A 23,816-nucleotide genomic window follows, 5' to 3' on the forward strand; every position below is an offset into this window, starting at 1 on the left:
CCTTCCATAGATCAAGAAATTTGCGCTGAGAAAAGACGAAAAATATCGTGTCGGCTTCTGATATGGCGGCCATTACTGAACTCACGAAGTCTCGCAAAATATCGCAACTGCTCGCGAGATCTGTGTGACTTCAAGGGAAGCTAGCGATGTAATTGACTTAGACATAGTGGACAGCGTGGTCGAGTAGTAGTCACTACAGTGTATACTGTATAGTAGGTGTGTAACAGTGTAATGTGTATAGTCTACTCTACACTCTACCTTTCAGCAACGTTTTAGGGATTTAGGCTCAGTCAGCTCAGGGACTGTTTGGTTACTTTAGTTTGGTAAATGAAATAAATGTTTGAACTTTGTAGTAGTTCACTGTAGTTGCTGTCATAAGTCATTTGTAGACTAAGTGGCAAAAAGTGTTTTTTTACATTTGTACTTGTAGAAATGTAGACACAAGTTGGAAGGGAGCACAATAAACCTGACGAGTTTGAATTTTAGTTGATTATGAGTTTATTTTCAATTGATAATTAGCTCACAATAAGTTCACTTTAGTTACTCACACAACTTGACACAAGCCATGGGTTCAGGTCCGGACTTATAAGTCCGGACCTGAACCTGAACCTCTGGACTTGAGTCTAGGGGTCCATCCATCCATCTTCTCCCACTTATCCGTGGTCGGGTCGCGGGGGTAGCAGTTCCAGCAGAGAGCCCCAAACTTTATTTTCCCTGGCGACATCAACCAGCTCTGACTGGGGGATCCCAAGGCGCTCCCAGGCCAGTGAAGAGATATAATCCCTCCGCCTGGTCCTAGGTCTACCCCTTGGTTTCTTCCCAGCTGGACGTGCCTGGAACACCTCCCTACGGAGGCACCCAGGTGGCATCCTAATAACTGGCTCCTTTCGACGCGAAGGAGGAGCGGCTCAACTCCGAGTCCCTCCCGGATGACCGAACTTCTCACCTTATCCCTAACGGAGCGTCCACACTACAGCTTCAAAAAAAGCTTGGAGCTGGGCGTGTCTGAAGCTTGGGGATTTTATTCGAGCAACGCGACCAACATCCAATCACATGAATCTCCCGCCCCCGACAAACAAAGCAAAAGACCCCGGGGATTTTATGTGAGCAATATATATATAAACTCCCCAAACAAGCGAAAACCTACCAGTTTCACCCACTGTCTCTGCCACCTCCCTCCATGACTGGTTCTTCCGGTTTGTATCCCGGTAGGTGAAGAGGGTCTGGTCATACAAAAATGGGTGATTTTCTACGGCGATAATTAGTTTCTCCTCCATCTTTTTTTGAAATATAGAAATGAACGGCGGGATATCTCTCCCAGCTTAGATGCAGTTTGATTGGCTAGGGCTTGAGCTGTCAGATTTTCAGAAACGGGATTTGATTGGCTGGCACTGGCTACTCCACTACTACTAGTTGAACAATGTTCAACTTCTGACGCCAGAGACGCCGGAGACGCCGGAGACGCCGGAGACGGACCGCTATGCTACCCACAATTCAGTTCGGTGAAAAGCGAGGCAACGTGACGTCACCCCATTCAAAGTGAATGGGCAGACGCGTTGGAAACCGTTTTTGAAGCTGTCGAAGCTAGTGTGGACGGCCCGTAAGGGAGACACCAGCCACCCTGCGGAGAAAACCCATCTCGGCCGCTTGTATCCGCGATCTCGTTCTTTCGGTCATGATCCATCCTTCATGACCATACGTGAGTCTAGGGGTGCAACAACTAATCGACTTAATTGATTAAATCGATTACCAAATTAGTTGCCAACTAATTCAGTCGTCGATTCGTTGGTGACGTCATCACGTGTGTTTTACGCGCCGTTAAGCTCCAACGTTATTGGTCTTTTTATCGGTACTGGAGACATTTAAAAAATATATGTCATGTATTATTGCTACAAAAACATTATATCGCAGTCTTAGTGTCGCCAACTCGTTTCCAATATGCAAAAAGACAAACAAATGCGTCTATGATGTATTTTCGATCTTTCCAATCGAGACGAGATCTCTCACCCCCTGTGTGCGAGGGGGCGGGGCAGTTTACACACACGCGGCTGCTACATGCAGCAACACACTGCGGAGATGGTGGAGAGAACGCGCTCAGAGGTGTGGTTGAACTTTACCCGTCTCGATGTGGACAATGCTCGTTGCCAAAAGTGCAATAATAGTTTAGCATGTAAGGGCGGTAACACAAGCAATTTGTCTAAACATTTAGCAAAAGTGCACCACATTCAGACGGAGAAATGCACCGGGTTCGACTGTCTTTCTAGTAGCTCTGTAGCCCCGTCCACGTGTAACGTTTCCACGTCAGGTGTTATGTACGCTAGCAGCAACACACGGAGTTAACTACACTATACAAACATGGGTTAAAACCTGTTAAGCCCGAAGGTCCCCGCCGATGGGGACCCTGGGTTTTTTTTTCACAACACTGTGTCTCAGGCAGGCCCACCTTAACCTGCCATCAGGCCCTGGGGTTTTGTAGGCCCCCTATTTAAACAACAAATGAAAGTCATTTATAGCCTCGGCAGGCTCTGTGATCGCACTTCTCCACTCTGCTCTACGCGCGCCTGGTCCTCTCCTCCAGATGAGTGACGTATCGGGCCTCCCTCATGTATTTGTCCGGTTGCCGTTGGCTCCCCTCCACGTAGCAAGTCATCGTCGTCCTCTCCATCTCCTCCAACAGATAATGTCCCTCCTGTCTGTTTTTCCTCTCCCACTACTCCATCGCTATCAGAACCAGACGGCCTACTTGGCTCCGAGGCCCCGCGGCCGGCCCCGCTACTGCTCGGTACAGAATTCATCTGTCCTTCCTCCTCATCCTGGCCTACAGGTTTAAAATAACCTGTAAGCTTTGGCATTTTTTGTAATAGCTGCTTGTCTCGAAACTCCTTTTCCCTCAACAATGTCCTTTCCCGAGCGCCACTCTCAAACTTTTTCGTCTCAAACTTTTTCTCCTAAACAACCTTCATCTGTCACTCAATCACTCGCAATTTGAATAAGTCACATGTGAAACATATTCTCATTCTGATTGGCTGTTGAGTGGTGCCCACTGACTGTTTCGGAGTCATCATGTTTGAGAAAAATCTCTGGAATCCATCGATCTGATTGATTAGCAGAGCAAATGATCAAAATACTACGGAGGGAAGATATTTTCGTTTGGATTACTGGTCTGGAGGAAGCTCGCGAGTGTGTGTGTTTGTGTATTTTTGGGTTTGTGTGTATTGTGTTTGTTTCCCGGGGAAAACACTCACGAGAAACACAGGCTGTTGTTATGCCTGCTGTGACGTCAAGTTACTCCGTTCTCCGCTTGTAATTATGCCGTTACAAGCTTCAACGTTGTATTTATCATCTGAATTTGCCGAAACAATTTTAATATTCGGAAAGCCAAGACTTTGTTTATTTGAAACCAGATGAAAACAAACTGTAACGGACCCTGCCGTGTTATCTATGATTAATATACGCCTTACATTCATAATGTCAGCCGGAGGGAGGAGGAGTGAGTGGCGAGTGAGAGCTGTCATCTTCCCTTTACAAGCTTCAAAAATATATTTATCGTGTGATTTTGGAAGTAAAAGTTTCATATTCTGAAAGCCAAGACTTTGTTTATTTAAATGTTTTTTAAAAACATCCGAAATAAAAAACTTTTTTTTTAATTACATTTTTTTTTTAAACTTTTGTATTGGCTCATGATAGGCCCCTGATCTCCGTAGGCCCCTGGGCTTCAGCCCAGGTCAGCCCGTGCATTAAGGCGGCCCTGGTCTCAGGGCATCTTAATATTTAAAAACCTATTAATGTGTTATACCAGATTAAGGAGAAGAATCTCAGCTAACTGACAATATGAACCATTTTTACAGAAACAAAACACAAGTCTCACAAGAAGCGTTATCATTAGCCCTTAGCTAAAACGGGCAGATGTTACTTCCGGTGCTAACTAGCAAAAACGTCCTTTAAAACTTAATATTTTCTGCACAAACTACATATCATCTGAAAGCTGATACTCCACAGATTATTTTTGTTATAAGTATCATCACTGTAGGACACAAACTCAGTGAGCTAGCAGCCAGAACAGATAAGAAAAAAAACAACAGTTTTCAAAACCATAACAATAATTATGTCTTACCGTTGCTGTTTTGTGACCAAAGCTCTTGTTCAAGGGAATAAAAACGCTGTTTAAGGTTAATACAATGTCTCTTAGTCACTTTAGAATTGTTCCTGATAATCTATCATTACATTCATGGCAGCAGAGTAGGTATAAAGTTTCGCAGTCCCGAGCTAATGCTGTCTCACGTGCTGTTTACGCAAACCTCTCTCTACTTGACGTAAGTGTTTAGCGGGACTTACTAACTGTCCCTCGATTCTATTGGCTCTAACGGTTCAGAAAAGGTGTCAATCACCCAAATCGACCAATGGGTTCCAAAGATATGATCCTGCGTCGTATAAACTACGCCCGCTCCGGTTCCATTACGCATTACGCAGCCAGAAGGGAGAGCTTCACCACAGAGCAGGTGCTAGAGATGCTAGCTGACGATAGCTATGATCATACCAGATGACTCTTCGTCGGATGATGAAGATCTCCTCCAGCCAGACCTGGATCCGGACAGTAGTGACTCGGATGTTGAACTTCCACCACGGGAAAGGTATGTAATCTCTCTGTTTTTATATATTACTTATGTGTTTGGTGAAACTGCGTCACAGTGCTAGCTTAGCCAAGAAGCTACAGGAATGATTAGGCAAAATGCTAAATAGTGTTACTTGTCTTTTTGGAGTTACATTTTCTAAATGAATGGCCAGTGAATGAATATATATATGTGTTTACTTATTTATTTGGTGTAATATTATTCATTTATTGTCCAATATTATCCTTTTTATATATTACTTTTGTGTTTGGTGGAACTGCATCACAGTGTTAGCTTAGCCAACAGAAATGATTAGCCAAAATGCTAAATAGTGTTACTTGTCTTTTTGGAGTTACATTTTCTAAATGAATGGTCAGTGAATGAATATATATATATATATATATATGTGTTTACTTATTTATTTGGTGTAATATTTTTCATTTATAGTCCAATATTATCCTTTTTATATATTACTTATGTGTTTGGTGGAACTGCATCACAGTTTTAGCTTAGCCAAGAAGCTACAGGAATGATTAGGCAAAATGCTAAATGGTGTTACTTGTCTTTTTGGAGTTACATTTTCTAAATGAATGGCCAGTGAATGAATATACATGTGTTTACTTATTTATTTGGTGTAATATTATTCATTTATATTCCAATATTATCCTATAAGTATAAGCCAGTGAATTAATCTAATCTCTTTGTTTTTCCACATTTGTTAGATGAGGTGTGACCCCAGCAGGACAAAGCCACACACCAAGAAGACATTCAGGGAGCAGCTTGCTGCAGAATTGTTGGAGTTTGCTGAAGGCCCTGCTGAAGGCCCTGCACCTCCACCACCCCCTCCTCCACCACTCACATGCATGCCTGAGTATTATGGGGAATATGCCACCAAGGTCAGGAAAAACTGCAGGAGGTGCCTAGATGCTGGACTCAAAAGGGTGAAGACACCTGTGTACTGCAGGAAGTGCCAGGTCCCTCTGTGCTTCACTGTCAAAAAGAACTGTTTCAGGGAGTGGCACGACCTAAATACTGGAACATTCAGGTAGGTATAAAGTTCAGGTAGGTATAACATTTTGCGAGTGTTTATTTAAAAAAAAAAATACTTGTTGTTTTTATATAACTAGTGTGATTTTATTGTATAGTGTGTTGGTAAAATATTTGTTTTTACATGCCTATAGTGTGTTGGTAAAATGTTTGAAATAAATCTGCCCCAGTTGGAGTCAAATGTTACCTATGTTCCCGGTTTTTTTTATTGTGCAAGTACACCTACACACAATGACCTACAGTGTAGTTTTATTGTATAGTGCGTTGGTACAGTTATACACACACAGCTACACTTACACATACACACCTACACATACCCACACAGCTACACTTACATACCCACACAGCTACACTTACACATACACACCTACACACCCCTACACTTACACACACCTACACACACTCACACACACAAATATTTGTAAAAGAATTTTTTTGAAATAATTTTTTTTTGGGTGGAATGAATACCTATAGTGATGATTTAATGTAATACAATGATTTTTATAGTCTGGTACCTGAAAAAGGTCAAATGGCACTGATGGAACCAAATGTGCCCAAATGTGCCCAAAGCTTATTCCGCCTGGACTTTATTTTCATAAACCTATCTAAAAAGGTCAAATTTCACTTGTTTTGCCTCAATCTTGATACAGGGTACTTATTATATATTATACTTTGGATTCCTAAAGCTTTTAGGCTACTAACCCATCATTCAAGGTTGGTCTTCACTATAAGTAATGGGTTTTCTTTAGGCGGAGACAGGAATTTACATTGTTTTGCGATGTTCCATCTGAATTTACTCTGACACAGACAAATCTATATTGATTCTGACACTTCTACATCCAACTCACAGATGTAACCTTGCTTTGACAACAACAATTATTCATATAAACCTTTTAGAAGTGAAGTTATAGTCATTTGTTCTGGGAATGTCATTTTCGAGCCTGAAACCTGAAAAACAGGCTCGGGGTTTAACAGGTTAATGATTAGAGGTAACTGAGTTATTTATTTTGTTAAATTTTCAGCTATTCTGTTTACAGTTCTGTCATCACATTATTTAATACGAATTGTTAAAACACTGTTGTTTCTTTTGATGTGAAATATTAAATTAATTAAATAAAGCAATATTAATTTTGTTCAAAATGTGTTTAGTTAATTGAATAATATATGTATTTTTGAATCAAGTATTCATCTTTATTGTCTTCATTGTTAGTTTCCACATGCCTAAAACAACCTCAAGCTAAATCTAAATTTGATGGCTAAATAAGAGCGTTTGAGAAAGTGTGCAAGGCATAATAGTCCGAATAGTCGATTAATCGTTTCATTAATCGATTATCAAATTAGTCGTTTGTTGCAGCCCTAGGTCCGGACCTGAACCTGAATGTGAGTCCAGGTACGCAGCACTAAGCAGACGAGTTGGGATCACGGCGAAATGCTCTCCGCAGATCCATTCTCACAGCGTTTATCAACCTTTTTCTTACTCAATATCAAGCCACACTTATTGTTTTTACTTCTTTATTTTAATTGAATAATGTAGGACTTTTGCAGTTACATGCATTGCGGCTAAAATATCCAATCAGCGAGCTTAAACCATAGCTGAGGATCTTGGGTAATCAGTTCAGTGGCTGTGTATCGCAATGATACTCGAAATGTCCCTTATAGGCCTACGTCTGTTTCCGGTTATTTTTATTTTGAAATTCAGTTCCTGACGGACGCCAAAAAAGCCTGAGATTATGGAATTAAACAAGTAAATAAAAAGAAGGATAATTGTGTGTTATTGGTGAGTAAATAACAGTGTGTTGTTTAGAAAAAAATAACAAATTAGAAGGAAATAAAGATTTAAAAAAATACAGATTTCAGTATTCTGTGGCTCAGCCCCATTTCTTTTCCTCACAGACGACAAAAAAAGTCCAACGTTATACGATTTAAAATAAAAACAATAATCGTGGCTTGATATTGAATAAGAACATGTTTTTATGAACCCCACAGCTTCCGGTCTTCCCAGACCCGAACGTACAAAAAGACGTGCTGCAGGCACGAAACATACTACCAATAGAAATACATTGCTTTTAAAATCGTTCTGTGTGACACGAAAAAAAGGGGGAAATCGTGTAGATTAAATGTCGAATCAATAGATTAAATGTCGTGACTATAACACAAAATGCCGTGAGACTGGGTTGGTATCGCTAGGTGAGAGGGTGTTACCGTTTGGTGTGAATGCTGCTTCACAGTTATGACAACACTCCTGAACTATTCCTGGGAAAAGTACTCCGGTGTGTAAGCACCTATATACTTAATTTAAGATTTCTTGGCATATCTGTCATGTCCAAGAAACGTATAGTGAAAGTTTATTCTTTAAGTTAGTTTTGTCATGTCCCTTTGTCCTGTGCTTTATGTTTATTCCCTTAATTAATTCTCCCTCTCATTTCAGGCCTCCACGCTCCCCGCCCCCTTCTGTCTCCTGCGTCCTTGATTGTTTTCCCCGCCCTGATTGTTTCCACCTGTGTCCCCTTTACCTGTGTATATATTGTGTTAGCTCCCTCTTGTTCATTGTCAGTTCGTTGTCTCTCTATGACCTACGTTACTGCTTACATCACGGACTTCTCACGGATCTATGTTATTGATCACTGTTCTAGTTTTCCTCAAAAGAGTGTTTTTGTTTTCCTTGTTTTCATTACTGTGCAAATCCCAGTAAAGTCTTTATTTTGAAACACTATCCGAGTCTGAGTTTGAGTCGTGCAATTGAGTTCATGCCTCAGAGTTCACTCCTTGACAATATCTACTCTAAAGCTGAGCATATGACAATAAAGTGCTTTGACCCTTTGAACCAATACATGCATGTCAAAGTACTCCACAACAAGTACAATTCCTACATTCAAATGTGCAGAAATATCAGCAAAATGTATCAAAATGACTTATTCCACAGAAAAATGGCCTCCAAATGTTATTATCAACCCGGTATCACGGCAAGACGTGAACATGTGACGATTTACCATGCTGGGAGACGTGAAGATGTCCCGATTTCAAACGTGACAGTTACACGGTATTGTTAACCCATGTTAACCAGTGGAGAAATAACCGGAAATACCAATCAAATGCTACTCAGACGTAATGATTTATTTTGTAATAGTCACACTCGATTACGCCGATTGTCTTGTTGCCCCAGCTGGTCGACACCTCTTTTAGCAGAAACAAAGGCTACATTAATGTATTAAATTGATGTTAATCCGTGTGTGTGAATGTGGAATTAACGGACGTGACGTTGTGCGATTGAGTTGCCAGGCAACAGCTTCAGTTCATCTTAATTTACAAACTCTTCAACTACAACCGTAGTTATATTTAAAAACATGTTAGAAGGCCTCACAAAATACTTTAATGCAAATTAAAATGTAAATGTGAAGGAATGTGTGTATAACAAAATACATCGATCATAAACGAAACCGGAAACAGACGTAGGCAAGATCCTCAGCTCGATGATTGGATGGTTTAGCCGCAATGCCTGCTGGGATTTGGTGTTTATGTGATGTGAAATCTGAAAACGTTTTTTAAAAATACAATAATACTTTATTCCGAGTGTGCTTGCTTTTCTCTTTGAAAGTCATCACATAACGGCATTGTAATACACGGGTCGGTTGCATTAAATATTACATAGCTGCCGTAATTCTCTATTTATAGAGCCCTGCTGAGAAGACTTCTAGACAAACAGGCGCCAAAACTGAAGATGTGACGTGGATCATAAATATATAAGCAATTAAACAACATCTTACATTTCTTTTCACACAATACGTCTCCTTGCAGTATCAACATTAATTCGGCTGACTTTTATATTTGATCCAATTCGTAGATAGGCTGTATTTACACCATAACGGTGCACAGCTGATAGAAAGGGACACCTGGTGGTTAAAGCACGTTATTAAATTGTCTTATTTTATTATTAGATATTAATAGGAGGATGTGCAAAACAGACAAACTAATAAGGCTTAATTTAAACATTAAAGAGTACTTTAGGTTAAGGTCTTCTTTTGAATAAGAAGAAAGCTTTAAGAAGAATATGGAGGGATGAAACCCTCTTGAAACCGCAGGTCCTTCCTTCCTGCAGCGGTCAGACTTTACAACCAGCACTGCCCCTAGTAGACCCTCCTACACACACCACAACACAGACTATAACACCCCTTGCTGCTAAATACAAACCAACTTTGTGCTATATGTGTAATATATATATGCCATTAATAACTGTCATTTATACCTGGCCACTAAATCAATATATATATATATATGCCGTTTTGTTTTTTATCTGTATTTTTGAAAATTATGTAACTGTTTATCTTTTTTTAGCATATTGTTTATTATATTATAACTTTTTTAATTAAGCCTGACAAAGTACTTAACGTCTAATATATTGCTTTCCTGCAATGTTAACTATGTTTCAGCACTTATTTGTTTATTATTAAACTGATATTATACATATGTATTATACTCTTATAAAATGTTTGTAGAAAGTATAAGAAATGTGCAGAATGACAGTTTAATGGTGGAGTACACACACATATTGATAGATGTCTTGTAATGCACTGTTGAGGAACCTGCGACCCAAGTTCTTCATTCATTGCATACAGTAGTTGTGTATAATATGATATGTCAATAAACCTTAGCTTAGAAAATCTTGAAAGGGATGTGCAAACTAGTCATTATATACAGTCTTTAATGAACTATTAGTAGAGAATAACGAATAATGAATATACTTTATAGGGATCCTATTAATATCTAATAATAAAATAATAACATGCTTTAACCACTAGGTGTCCCTTTATATCAGCTGTGCACCTTTATGGTGTAAATACAGCCTATCTACCAATTGTATCAAATATAAAAGTCAGCCGAATTAGTGTTGATACTGCAAGGAGACGTATTGTGTGAAAACAAATGTAAGATGTTGTTTAATTGCTTATATATTTATGATCCAAGTCACATCTTCAGTTTTGGCGGCAGTTCTCCTGTTTGTCTAGAAGTCTTCTCAGCAGGGCTCTATAAATAGAGAATTAGGGCAGATATGTAATATTTAATGCAGCCGAACCGTGTATTACAATGCCGTTATGTGATGACTTTTAAAGAGAAAAGCAAGCACACTCGGAATAAAGTATTATTGTGTTTTTAAAAAACGTTTTCAGATTTCACATCACATAAACACCAAATCCCAGCATGCATTGCGGCTAAACCATCCAATCATCGAGCTGAGGATCTTGCCTGTCTGTTTCCGGTTTCGTTTATGACCGATGTATTTTGTTATACACACAATCCTTCACATTTAAATTTTAATTTGCATTAAAGTATTTCGTGAGGCCTTCTAACATGTTTTTAAATATAACTACGGTTGTAGTTGAAGAGTTTGTAAATTAACATGAACCGAAGCTGTTGCCTGGCAACTCAATCGCACAACGTCACGTCCGTTAATTCCACATTCACACACACGGATTAACATCGATTTAATACATTAATGTAGCCTTTGTTTCTGCTAAAAGAGGTGTCGACCAGCTGGGGCAACAATCGGCGTAATCGAGTGTGACTATTACAAAATAAATCATTACGTCGGAGGAGCATTTGGTTGGTATTTCTCCACTGGTTAACAATACCGTGTAACTGTCACGTTTGAAATCGTGACATCTTCACGTCTCCCAGCATGGTAAATCGTCACATGTTCACGTCTTGCCGTGATACCGGGTTGGTTATTATAATAAATGACATTTTAATATTGTTAAAGGGGCCTTATAATGCTTTTTTGGGAATTTCCTTTCTCGTAGTGCGTTTTTAAAGGTTTCTATGCATGTTAATGGTCTGCAAAGTCTCTGATTTCAGACAGAGGGTGAAAAGGCATGCTGCCGCACAGGCAGTATGAGAAAAATAAAAACCTTATTGAACCTTGAAGAGTGTAAACATGTCACAGTGTGAGACTGACCGTTGAGCGGCCCGACCAAGCAAGGAGGCAGAGGCAGAACGTCCAAATACAACCCGGTGTGGGCATTTATTCAAATCATGGGTTCACAGTCCACCTGAACACAGTCAGCAGCCACAAGGATCTCACACACACTACCTGTCCACTGACAGGGAAAACAGAGCCTAAATACACACACACGAATCAGGCCAATAAGACACAGGTGGGGGGGAGGAGACAACATAGGGCACCAGGTGAACCCAATAACCAGCCACAGACAAAACGGGAGGGGAAACACTTTCAAACTAAACCACATGTGCAATGTTACAAGGCCCGAAGCCGTCAGTCCACAGTGACGAAGTTACCTTTGTCACATTTCCTCCTTCCTCTCCCGAAAGAGAACAGTACCTCATTTCTGCGACACTTATTGATCTTGGCCATTTTGCTCTCCTCCATGTGTCTCCACTCCGCCCCGGTGTTTCTGCTTCCCCTTGTGCAGCATGGTTTCCTCAGGGGGGGGCGTGAAGTCTGAAGGAAGCTTCCCTTTCGGGATCTTATTCTTCCTCTCCCGGCGCTCCTGCTGGATCTGCTGCATGATGCGCTCTCTCTCCTGACGGATTTTCTCGGCCATTTTCACACGCTCCTCCTCAGCTAGAAAAGCATCTTCCTCGTCTTTCATTTTTTTCTCCTCTGCAAGGTTCTTCTCCTCCTGCAGGCGTATAAGACGAGCCTCCCCCGCTAAGCACATCTCCTCTTCCTTTCTCAGCTTCTCCTCTTCCTCCCTCTGTAACCTGAGCTGCTCCTCTTTCTCTTTCTGCTCTCGCATCAATCTCCGGTTCTCCGCCAGGATCTGTGCTGCCTCAGCATCAGAGTTAGTGCCCGTCGAGCCTTTAGAGTCGTCTTTCTCTTTTATAAGGGAAACCTGTTCCTATATCCGTGAAAACAGCTGCTCCATCTTTTGCTCCAATAAGACACAGGTGGGGGGGAGGAGACAAGATAGGGCACCAGGTGAACACAATCAGCCACAGACAAAACGGGAGGGGAAACATTTTCAAACTAAACCACATGTGCAATATTACAAGGCCCGAAGCCGTCAGTCCACAGTGACGAAGTTACCTTTGTCACACACAGTAAGGGCACAAAATATAAATATGAAGCCTGAAAGTTTTGCATAATAGGGCCCCTTTAATCAAGTTCCATTTTACTACATTCTTTTTTAGCTTTTCGTAATAATCGGGTAGTTTCTTTACATTTTTGTACCTCAAACTGTTCTGTGGTTTAGATATGACAATTGTTTATTATTACATGTTTTTTATGCAAAACCTTGATCTGAAAAACGAGCAAAGCTTCAAAAATTAATTTGGTGGTAGATGTAGTACTCTGTTTCCTTTTTAAAGTTGGTGTAGTTTAAGTAAAAAGTAGCTTTGAATGTAGACCGACCGAAATTATACAGCACAGTACTTTAGTTAATGACCTTAGTTACTTTCCTCAGCACAAAGCCACACCGAGAATAATAGAAAAGGATATTACATCATTTTTTTGAATGTTAACCTTTCTGTTAGCTCAGGAAAAAACTCTATAATTTACTCAAGGTTACATTGCCCGTCATTTCCCCGTGTCTATTCATCCAACACATTAAATGTCACACAATGGATGTGCTTAGACATTGTTCTGCATTGTAACCACAGCCCACTGAGCCTATTCAACAAAAATTTGATTTTTATACCTTCATGACATGCAGCACCACCCTTCAATTAATCAGGAATGTTGTCATCCGGTCAATCCCACAGGACCTGAGGTTTTTATTCAGAGAGCAACTGTGCACAAATTATAATATCATGATACTTTATGGTTGTGTTAATTTCATGGATGATTGATTCTCAAAGATTATTTTTTCCCCTTCTAAATTAAGTTTCTTTCCCGCTGACTTTCCAATATGTTACTGGTGACAGATTCATACACTTGAAAATAACTGTACCGGAAACAAGGTAGTATTTACAAGGAGTAGATAAAACAGACATCGTGTAAATGCCAAATAAGATAGTTTTTCTCAGATTTGCTCCAAACTGTGACCAAAGCAATACATAATGCTTGGGGACAAGTTGAAAACACAACAGTCACATAGTATAGGTTGATACAGTGACAAGAGCAACATTGGCATACATGTAACACTTGAAAAATGCAAGTCCAACATTCACTCTCCTTTTAGCTCTGTTTTATCTTCCACCAACAAACCAAAAAGTGTAATGCTCCCCCACCACAGCTTTTTCTCTCCCACAATAAGAATCTAGTGTATAGGTTCCTGTAATATTTCCTGTCCCACCATCCCTAAAAAATAGCTGTGAAAACATTTGGAAGATGTTACGCTCTCACGAGCTTACAGGACTGAACTCCAAATGCTGAACACCAGGTAGAGGACACAGAGTTTCGTAGGTAAAAGGTTTATTAAACCAACAAATTCTACGGAGAATAACGGAGTGATTAATGTCCATATCCAGAGCTGGCGAGAGCAGACAGGTTCGAGCTGGTGTGCGTGGAAGCACGGAGGAAACTCAGACGAGGAGTCGGAGGCTGGACGTGGCAGGCAGAGGAGTAGGCATATGGATACTGGACAAAGAGATCACAGGTAAGTAGCAGAAACAAACAGTGTAGATGCACTAAACTGTTTAACCAAAGTCGTGTTTACCAGTGTGGTTAACTGACAAACTGGTGAATACTGGATGGAGGAACCGAGTATATATGCAGATGAAGGTGATAGAGTAATCCGGATAATGAGCCACAGCTGAGGAGGTGAGTTGGCGAGAAACAGAAGTGGGTCAGCCACACCCAGCCAGGAAGACAGACACACAGACAATAACAAACATAAAACAAAGAGTAGGAGAAGGAGGGAGAACTGCAAATCCTCACAGTACCCCCCCCCTCAACGGGAGCCTCCTGGCGACCACCAGGTTTGTCAGGATGAGCCCTGTGGAACTCCCTCACCATGACAGGGTCCATGATGCGTGACCAAGGCACCCAGCAACGTTCCTCCAAGTTGTAACCCTCCCAATCAACCAGGTACTGGAAGCCCCTGCCCCGACGCCTGACATCCATCAGCCGACGCACAGTGTAGGCAGGATGATCATCGATGACTCGGGGGGGAGGAGGGGGAATGGCCGGACTGGGCACAGGTCACTGGTGTGGACTGGCTTGATTTGGGAAACATGAAAGGTTGGATGAATTTTCATGGTTCTGGGGAGCCTCAGGCGGACAGCAGAGGGGTTGATGATGCGTTCAATGGGAAAGGGACCAATGAACCGAGGGGACAACTTCTTCGACTCCGTAAGGAGGGGAACCTCCTTAGAAGACAACCAAACCTACTGTCCAGGGGCATAAGGTGGAGCGACATGTCTGTGGCGGTTAGCTGATCTCTGATTTCTGGAGGAAGTCAGAAGAAGGGCAGAGCGAGTATCCCTCCAAACCTTACGGCAACGAAGAATGTGTCTTTGGACGGATGGAACAGACAACTCATTCTCCTCTTCGGGAAACAGGGGTGGCTGGTACCCTAACGAGGCTTTGAATGGAGAGACCCCAGTAGCAGATGATGTTAGAGCATTGTGGGAATACTCAATCCAGGGTAGATGAGAACTCCAGGTAGACTGATTGCAGTTGGCAACGCAACGGAGAGCAGATTCCAAATCCTGATTTTCCCTTTCAGTTTGGCCGTTTGACTGGGGATGGTAACCTGACGTCAGACTGACAGATGTACCGAGAGAATGACAAAACGTCTTCCAGACCTGGGAGGTGAATTGAGGACCACGGTCGGAGACGATGTCTGCCGGGATACCATGCAGGCGGAAAATATGCAGGGTGAGAAGCTGGGAGGTCTCCAGGGCTGAGGGGAGCTTTGGCAGAGCAACAAAATGGGCACACTTTGAAAAACGGTCTACAACTACGAGGGAGGTAGGCCAGTGACAAAGTCCAGAGCTATGTGCGACCAAGGACGACTAGGGATAGGAAGGGGCTGAAGCAATCCTGCAGGTCTTTGATGAGAGGCCTTGCTCCTAGCACATGTAGTACAGGCTGAAACGTACTCCTTAGTGTCCGTGTCCATAGTTGGCCACCAAAAATGTCTCAGAAGAAGGGAGAGTGTGCGGTTGGCACCTGGGTGATTAGAAAAACGGGAGCTGTGGACCCACTGCAGAACCTGAGAACGGACTGAGTCGGGGGCAAACTGACGATTAGGCGGACCGCTACCAGGGTCAGGTTGATCCAAAAGTGGCAACTTTTGTTCCAATGTCCAGCATACTTGGAAATCTACCGAGCCCGGCGTACTTCGTTTGGAGATATTTCGAGGCTGCACATGTGTAGACTCCGCGGTCTTAAAATCCCCACAATGCTTTGCGCACGGACCAATTTCCCCAAATCTGTGGTGGAAAATGTAAGGCGGGGCCTCTCATATGACGCACACCTGCACACTTGCTCGCCTGTTCCACTCTTTGTTTTCCGAATGCCAGGAAGTATTCTTGCCTCGCTTCTGAAGCAAGACGCTCGGAAGACTTGTGCTATCAAGCAAGAGTACTCGCGATTGAGAAACACCCACAGTCACATTGTTGTAGTCCGGATTCATTTGATGGTATTTATGGATTGTTAAGAAGGTTGTAAGTTAGGCAACATCAAAGTCATTTATGATAAACGACTGCCATTATTTTGCTAAAGTAGGTATAAAACTTGATCTTCCTCATTTGCCCGGTATATATTATTAGTTTTACTATGTCTTTCTTCGTAAGAAATATGCTAGAAAGCACAATAAATTCCTCTTATTTCTATGCTCTGTGCTACACTCCCAATTGTCCTTTTAATAACCCCACAACTTCTGAACAAATTCCTTCACCGTTCCAATTTGGATTTAAGCAACACCACTACTGTGATTGTTAAATGTAAGGTCACGCTAAAGGCTAAAACTGAAGCAAAAGCTCATTAAAGAGGTTGTAGTGTTCTATTTATAACTTACATGGTCCCCCTGACACAGAGACAGTTTCATACTTATTTGCTGTACCGTTCTGTACTTTGAGCACTTTGAAGACCGGAGAGTTGATGTTGAGGATTCATCAAAGCGTTCTAATTGTGTTTCCATCACGGGATGAAGGCACTAGCACCACTGCCTTAGGATAAAATGAATCTTTGTGCAAGGCTCCCTGCCTTATCTTTGCCTCAGTCTTTTGCCTCATTCAAAACTATTTGTGCATAGGTTCACAGTGGACATATTTCAAACCATGTCATTTGTAGTACTGTGCCTTGAAAACCAAGTAGTTTATTCCAAACTGGTTGTCTACAATTCCATTTGAATATTAGCTTTCCGTCTTTTTGAAAAATTACAACATCAATTAAAAGGGATGAGAAGATGCACCATACCATCACGAATTACTGTTAAATATTTTAATGTTCCAAAAAATAATATAAGATGTTAAAGGATTTATTCTCCACTTGTTGAAAGTAAAAGCAAACTTAACAATACATGTGTGAATGCATGTGTGTGACAATATATGCTGTGATTATATTATATGCTTTTAGTAGGGGAATTCATGTTAATACTAGACTAAAATGTTATGATTGATAAATCTGGATGTGTCAAATCACTCACACACACTTTTTTCCTTTAGGATTCTTCATAGACAAGTCGAGTGACTACTGAACGGCTTTCCTCATGTCGGGACGGAGTGGCCTTCATCGTCTCTGCTCTGTTCCTGCATCCTCCATCAGATGAACCGCAGGGGTCAGAGGTCGACCAACCGAGAAGCACGATATGCATATGGACAAGTTTGGACAAAGTGTCAAAACTCAAGCCATAGAACTGGACATAACATGAATGAAAGAAAAACCTGTTTGTGTTGCTGATAGGGGTAAGTTTGATAAGAGATCGTAATTAACAAACGCAGACAGAGGCTCCAGTGTTTTTACAGACCTTAAGGGAGTGTACACAAATTATTAGAGGGGGCTCAGAGAAGGCACAACTTTTGTTATTGTATTTTAAGTGTTCAGTGCAGGGGCGATTAGAAAACACTTTTATGACAAACTGCAACCAAAAAAATTAAAAGCTATCTTTATTTAAAAAAAGAACATACTGGCGCTGTAGCAGTTGCACCTGTTTGAGTCAAAGGTTGGTTGCACTTATGCAATATGTTATGCATACGTCATCAAAAGATGACAATTTCTCATTTCACTTTTATAGTGTGTATTGGCTGCACACAATGTGAAGAATTAATGTTTTATAAAAATATTCAATGTTTAAGTCAGGGTAATCTTAAATTAGTTTTGCTTTTCCTCTTTTAGGGATTGATGCTTATTTTTGTATTTATCAAGATTTTAATGGAAGGGTTTTTAAGTTTCATCCTAAGCAAAGGAAAACATTGTAGTAATGTGTGGAAGGGTCTTGCTTTTTAAAAGTGATAAAAGGTTTAACCATTTACCCTACACAATTCATTTTTTAACAGTCCCTAAAGTCTTCATATTGAACCCTATTGCTTTCCCACATTCAGTAAATCATAATAATATACAAAAAACTGCAGACGTGGTTTGTGAGGAATGTGAAAAATAAGATGGATTAATCTTGATTACTCTTTTAAATCAGAAGTGTATACAAAAAGCAAAAGCACATGTTTTACATATACTGCCTTAAGGTCACTCTTTGTTATGTAATGTGTGTTTCCTTTCATGCAGTAGTTTCATGTATGAATGACTGTTGTGTTACAGAGTGAAAATGGGACTTTAGCTCCCTCCTGTGAAAAGCTTCTGCCATTACATTTGCAGAATTCTCAACAGCAGAGCTGAAGATATATATCTTCATATTTTTACACAGGGAGGATTCGGAAATTAACAGATGTGAATCAAAAAGCTAAATTACAGTAAATTGGATCGGTTTTTGGTTCAGTGCGCCAACTGAATGTAGTGTTATGTCAAGTAATACATATGAAGCCTACTCCCATTAACTTAAAAGCAAATCTTAAAAACAATCAAAGGTATTAAATTGCACTGCTTAAACAACATAAAAAGTTCTTCATGGTTCAGTACATTTCTTCCCAAGTTCCACACCAATGCAGCCTGAAACCGAAAAGCTTATTTTTAATTTTCCTCCCTGAATGTTTGGTATGTGCAAGCATCAAGATAATAAGCTTGTATTACCCGAACCAACAAGAAGCACCAGATAAACATATTTGTCCTGGTGTAATGCACATATAACAAGTATAAATAAACATGTCATTCTGCATAAACCTGCAAACAAACTGTAAACCAAGGTTTACAAACAGTGGCCCACACTGAAATCCCCCCCTCCGCGAACAGACACACATACTACACACACATACACACACAGATACACACACCAGAGGAAAGAGACTGCAGAAAAAGAAAAAGAAAAAATCCCACATCAAGAGAGCTGGTCATAAAATACCTCAAACCTTTGATCTTCCAGATAGGAAAAAATACATAATCCATGTTTCATGGGAACTCTATGAAAACCAAACACACACTCAAATACTAAGACAAACACATACTTACACACACACTTTATGCAAAGTCTGATTGCCAAGAGAGTAGAAGCCACTTATCATCAGGGAAATAAAGACTGCTGGTTCAAAATGTTCAAGATTTCCAATTACATGTAACCTAAAATATACAGTTACTTGAGGCATAAGGAAGTATGATCTTCAAATTGCAAAAAAACCTGTTTACATTCTCTCTGTTTAGCATAATTAAGGAATAAAATACCGCATCGGACTGAGCAAAACACAAAACAGGCAGTTTGGAGTTAAATATTGACCACTCTTACACGATGAATCTTCCTTCCTGACCTTGCAGTATGTGTAAAGTAAACTTAAGCTTGAGTAAACTTAAGTGATTTAGTACATGAAGTTCTGTTTACTCTTCACAAGGAGTTCTAGTCAGCCAAATTCAACAGCTATAAAATGTCTTCTTGAGCTCTGGAGGGAACTTGCAAAGTAAATAAAAACGTAACCCTGATGGTGTCATTTTTGTGTCATCAGAAGAAATCTGGCCTTGGTTTGAAACTTAAAAATGTTATTCCTGCAATGTGCAGAGATAGGAATCACCATATATGAGGCAGGGTGAATCTTTTGAAAGATGCAATTTATTTGAATCATGGTAAATGTAGGATTCAGCATTTTAGGAGCTTGACCTTCACGAGGGGCTAAACATCAGGACATATTGTGCACTGTTGATTTGAATTTGACCATTCTTTAAAATCTCTATTGTCTTCATAAAAGTGTAACAATAACTATGATATTTGTTTTTATACCGAGAGGTATAATGGATAAGTAGCACCCATGAGCGATACACATCTAACAAGTAGTGGGACCATGTCAGTGTTGTGGTGCGTGTGTGTGTCAATGTGTAGCTTCTCTCTTTTACATGAATAGCATGTCTGTGAGAGCTATTACTGGATACTTGATGTAAAGCTATTCCAGGTGTGTACTTTATAAACATCACTGTTCCAACTCCACAGATTCCTTCTCCTCCATCTGGCGTTCTCCACCTGGTTTCTGAACTGGAACAGTGTGTCTGAACTACATGTGGTGCAGTGTTACTGTTTAACCTAATATTATAAAAAAAAACGATGTATGCGCTATAGACAGCTTAGAGTTCAAATTCCGAATAAAATGAACTTTCTGTGTACAGCAGAGCAATTGGATATAGGTTTAGACTTGGAAATATTAAATAGAATCAGGAATGATTGTGAATAAATGTTGTGTATTTAGTGTGATTTATGCTGGGAATGGGGGTCTGCAGCATTGTCTTCTTGAAACAAGTATTGTTTACCATGCTTTTTGGATAAGACTTTGGTTGGCATCACTTTTCATACAGCCAAAGAGTTTGATGGCAAATTACCTGATTAAATAAAGTTAACCATTCTCTATGATATCATTGCATTAAGCAAATATTTTACAGCAACACCTTTTGATATTTTGAAACTCTAAATACAACAATACTGCCTGTGTTCACGGGTTTCAGGAAAAGTATTTTTAGTAACATTTTAGTTTCTTAAACATACCTGAAATACTTTACAAACATTTACAATTTAAAGCTAGGATTGAAGCTCCTACCGGTCCATTTCAACACACAGAGGAACCCCTGGGCTCGGGGTTGCTATAAAAACAGCTGAAATACTTTTTCTTTTCTTTTTTTTTACTTTTTAGCTGACCTTGCTCCCGGGGGTCATGTTGAGGAATGCTTCACAGCTTCCTGAGTTCAAAGTGCTCTGTAGCGGTAGGACGAGAAAGAGGGTAGGTGAGAACGTAAGGAGGAGGGAGAGAAAGAGGGAGAAACTGAAATGGGGGACAAGCAGGGGTGGACTGGTCATCTGGCATACCGGGCATCGTCCCGGTGGGCCGTTGACCCAATGTGGGCCGGTCATGTCTGTTTTTTTTCTTTTCTTTTTTTTCTCTAAATTCCCTCCAATTGGGCCGACCAATTGGCTACAGAGGGCTAGCAGTGTGTTGCCTGCATCGACACATATTATTGGTCTATTGTTTGTCATTGTCAATCAATCATGGGCTGACAGGCTCAGTGAGCCCTGACAGCGCTGTCAATCACAACACAAACCAGGGTGGGGCGGGACCTCATGGCAGCATGGGCGGGAGTCGCGGGACGGGCTGCTGCTGAGCTGAAAATGGATAACGCCCGGGTGGCGCTGAAAAACTGCGACTTAAAAATCTGAAGTCTCTGGAGGTGGAGGCTGCTAAATATTCTAAATTGACGGACCTATTTGGTGCCGGGGTCACCACCCCAGCAGGTGCTGCTGCGCCAGGAGACGAGCGAGTGGAGGCATACATGGTAAGTAACGTTAGCCAGGGGCTGGCTAGGCTACATTTTTGAGACATGTCCAAAAAATGTGATGTGACCTAATTAACTGCATAGTCCTACTAGTGACAACATATTAGCCCAGAGTTGAAGGGCTGTGAATGTTGGTAGTTGTGGTTGATTTTGTTTAAATATGCTGAATTGTGATATTATGGGTTATTATTGTTCAGATGATTTAGCTAGGCTAGCTAAGAGCTGCTGACGTCAGAGGTCTCTTGTTGCCATAGCAACATTAAACTTTCACATGGACCAACGAGCTGTAAGTAGAGATGCAGAATCAAGCTGTATTGTAAATACAGATGAGATACTTTGAATTTTATCACAAAATACAAGTAAACATATAGGAAATAATTAGTTTAATTTTCAATATTTGCCATTGAATTTATTGTAATCTTTCAATTCATTTATTGTTTACTGAGGTGATAACTATTTCATAATTTGTGTGTAACTTTAATTTCTGTGTAAATGTGTTACTTTTACTGTAGTTTTCAAATGGCTGTGTAGAGTGCTGTCTTGAGCATTTTCAGGTATTGTCACAAAGATCTGACTTTTTTCATTGGAAAACACTAGTATGTGTCATAATGAAAACATGGCAAAGCCACTAGTGTTGTTACGCTCGCGAACATTTCATTCAATATGAACTAATCTTTTATCTTGTACATTATTCTGTGGTTTTGAGTTATTTCCCCATCCAATGATAAATGCTTTCCCTATATCCAGCCCAGACAGGTTCAGGGCAAGTCCAGCTGGTCAGTTCAGGGAGAGAGCCAGACCAATTCAGGCAGCCCAAAGACTGCACCACCTGAGAGGGAAAAGGCTGTAGAGAGTGAAGAGTATGTCAGCCCAAAGACAGGATCACCTGAGAGGGAAAAGGCTGTACAGAGTGAGGAGTGTGTCAACCCAAAGACAGAATCACCTGAGAGGGAAAAGGCTGTACAGAGTGAGGAGTGTGTCAACCCAAAGACAGAATCACCTGAGAGGGAAAAGGCTGTACAGAGTGAGGAGTGTGTCAACCCAAAGACAGAATCACCTGAGAGGGAAAAGGCTGTAGAGAGTGAAGAGTATGTCAGCCCAAAGACAGGATCACCTGAGAGGGAAAAGGCTGTAGAGAGTGAAGAGTATGTCAGCCCAAAGACAGAATCACCTGAGAGGGAAAAGGCTGTTGAGAGTGAAGAGTATGTCAGCCCAAAGACAGAATCACCTGAGAGGGAAAAGGCTGTACAGAGTGAGGAGTGTGTCAACCCAAAGACAGAATCACCTGAGAGGGAAAAGGCTGTAGAGAGTGAAGAGTATGTCAGCCCAAAGACAGAATCACCTGAGAGGGAAAAGGCTGTTGAGAGCTATGAGTGTGCCAGTCAAATAACTGATTTTTTGAATTGGTAATTCATAAATGTCTCTTTATATTCTCTGCTACCATTATCTCCTGTCAAACAGGTTTTCCTGGCCTGCTAGAAGTTCTTCGATGATGCTTGAGTCATCCATCATATCTGAGAGCTTTGTCTTGACTTTGTGAGTTTATTATGCAACTTGTTTTGTCTCAGATTGAAACAAAAGGTTTGATTATGATTATTTCCTGACTGAAGATTTTCATATTGATGGTTTTAATTTCAAACATCTGCATATCTTTTAAGTTCAATTAACAGTTATGCAGGTAGGTCTTAGGGCTCTTTTGAGACTTAAGTCATCCTTCATGACAGATACATTTGTTCACTAAGTGTCACTACATCACAAAAAGGCTACATGGCTACTTATACTTGTCAATACACAGATACTGAGTACAAGTTATGTTTGCTGTTTCTTGCAGGTCACGAATTTGGTGAGGAGTGGAGCTGGCTGGCTGCGGACGAGGAAGTAGAGCAATACATACTTGTGCACATACACATATATGAGAATGCATATCTATTCAGACCTGTAACCCATGTCTTAGACTTTTCACACAGCTATATATATATATATATATATATATTTTTTTTTTTCTTCAATTCTCTATTTATGATTTCATAATGACTGAGTCACCGTTGAGTGAGTGAGTGAGTTTCAGCTCTAATGCTGCTACTGTCTGTAATATGTTTCTATTTAGATTATTTGTCAGGATATTTTTTTGTTATTATTATCTGAGTCTGGTTTTAACTAATACTGGGCTTACACCAAAAGATTTTCACAGACTAAAAACTGAAAGGGTAGCATAAGGGTTCTTCCCGTTAGTCTTGTCCCACCCCTAGTCATGACATAACTTCTGTTGTGATTTCACACTATAATGAATAAAGATTGATTGATTGATTGCTATAGCTGTCAATTGTAGTCCTTGAGTTCATAGTTAAGTGCTTTATTTGTTAACTGCTATCAAGGAATATGACTCCTTTGTAGTATGCATGAGA

The 23,816-nt window shown here is 40.6% G+C and overlaps 1 long non-coding RNA gene across 1 annotated transcript; it reads left to right on the forward strand.

The window, feature by feature from the left end:
- The first annotated feature begins 21,202 nt into the window (after positions 1 to 21,202).
- Positions 21,203 to 23,382, forward strand: LOC117448552 (uncharacterized). The gene is made up of 3 exons (XR_004552334.2): positions 21,203 to 21,411; positions 22,873 to 22,947; positions 23,243 to 23,382. It is a non-coding gene; the product is annotated as an uncharacterized lncRNA (long non-coding RNA).
- Positions 23,383 to 23,816: the final 434 nt, after the last annotated feature.

The sequence above is a fragment of the Pseudochaenichthys georgianus genome, chromosome 6 (genome assembly GCF_902827115.2).
Source record: "Pseudochaenichthys georgianus chromosome 6, fPseGeo1.2, whole genome shotgun sequence".
NCBI classification, from domain to species: domain Eukaryota; kingdom Metazoa; phylum Chordata; class Actinopteri; order Perciformes; family Channichthyidae; genus Pseudochaenichthys; species Pseudochaenichthys georgianus.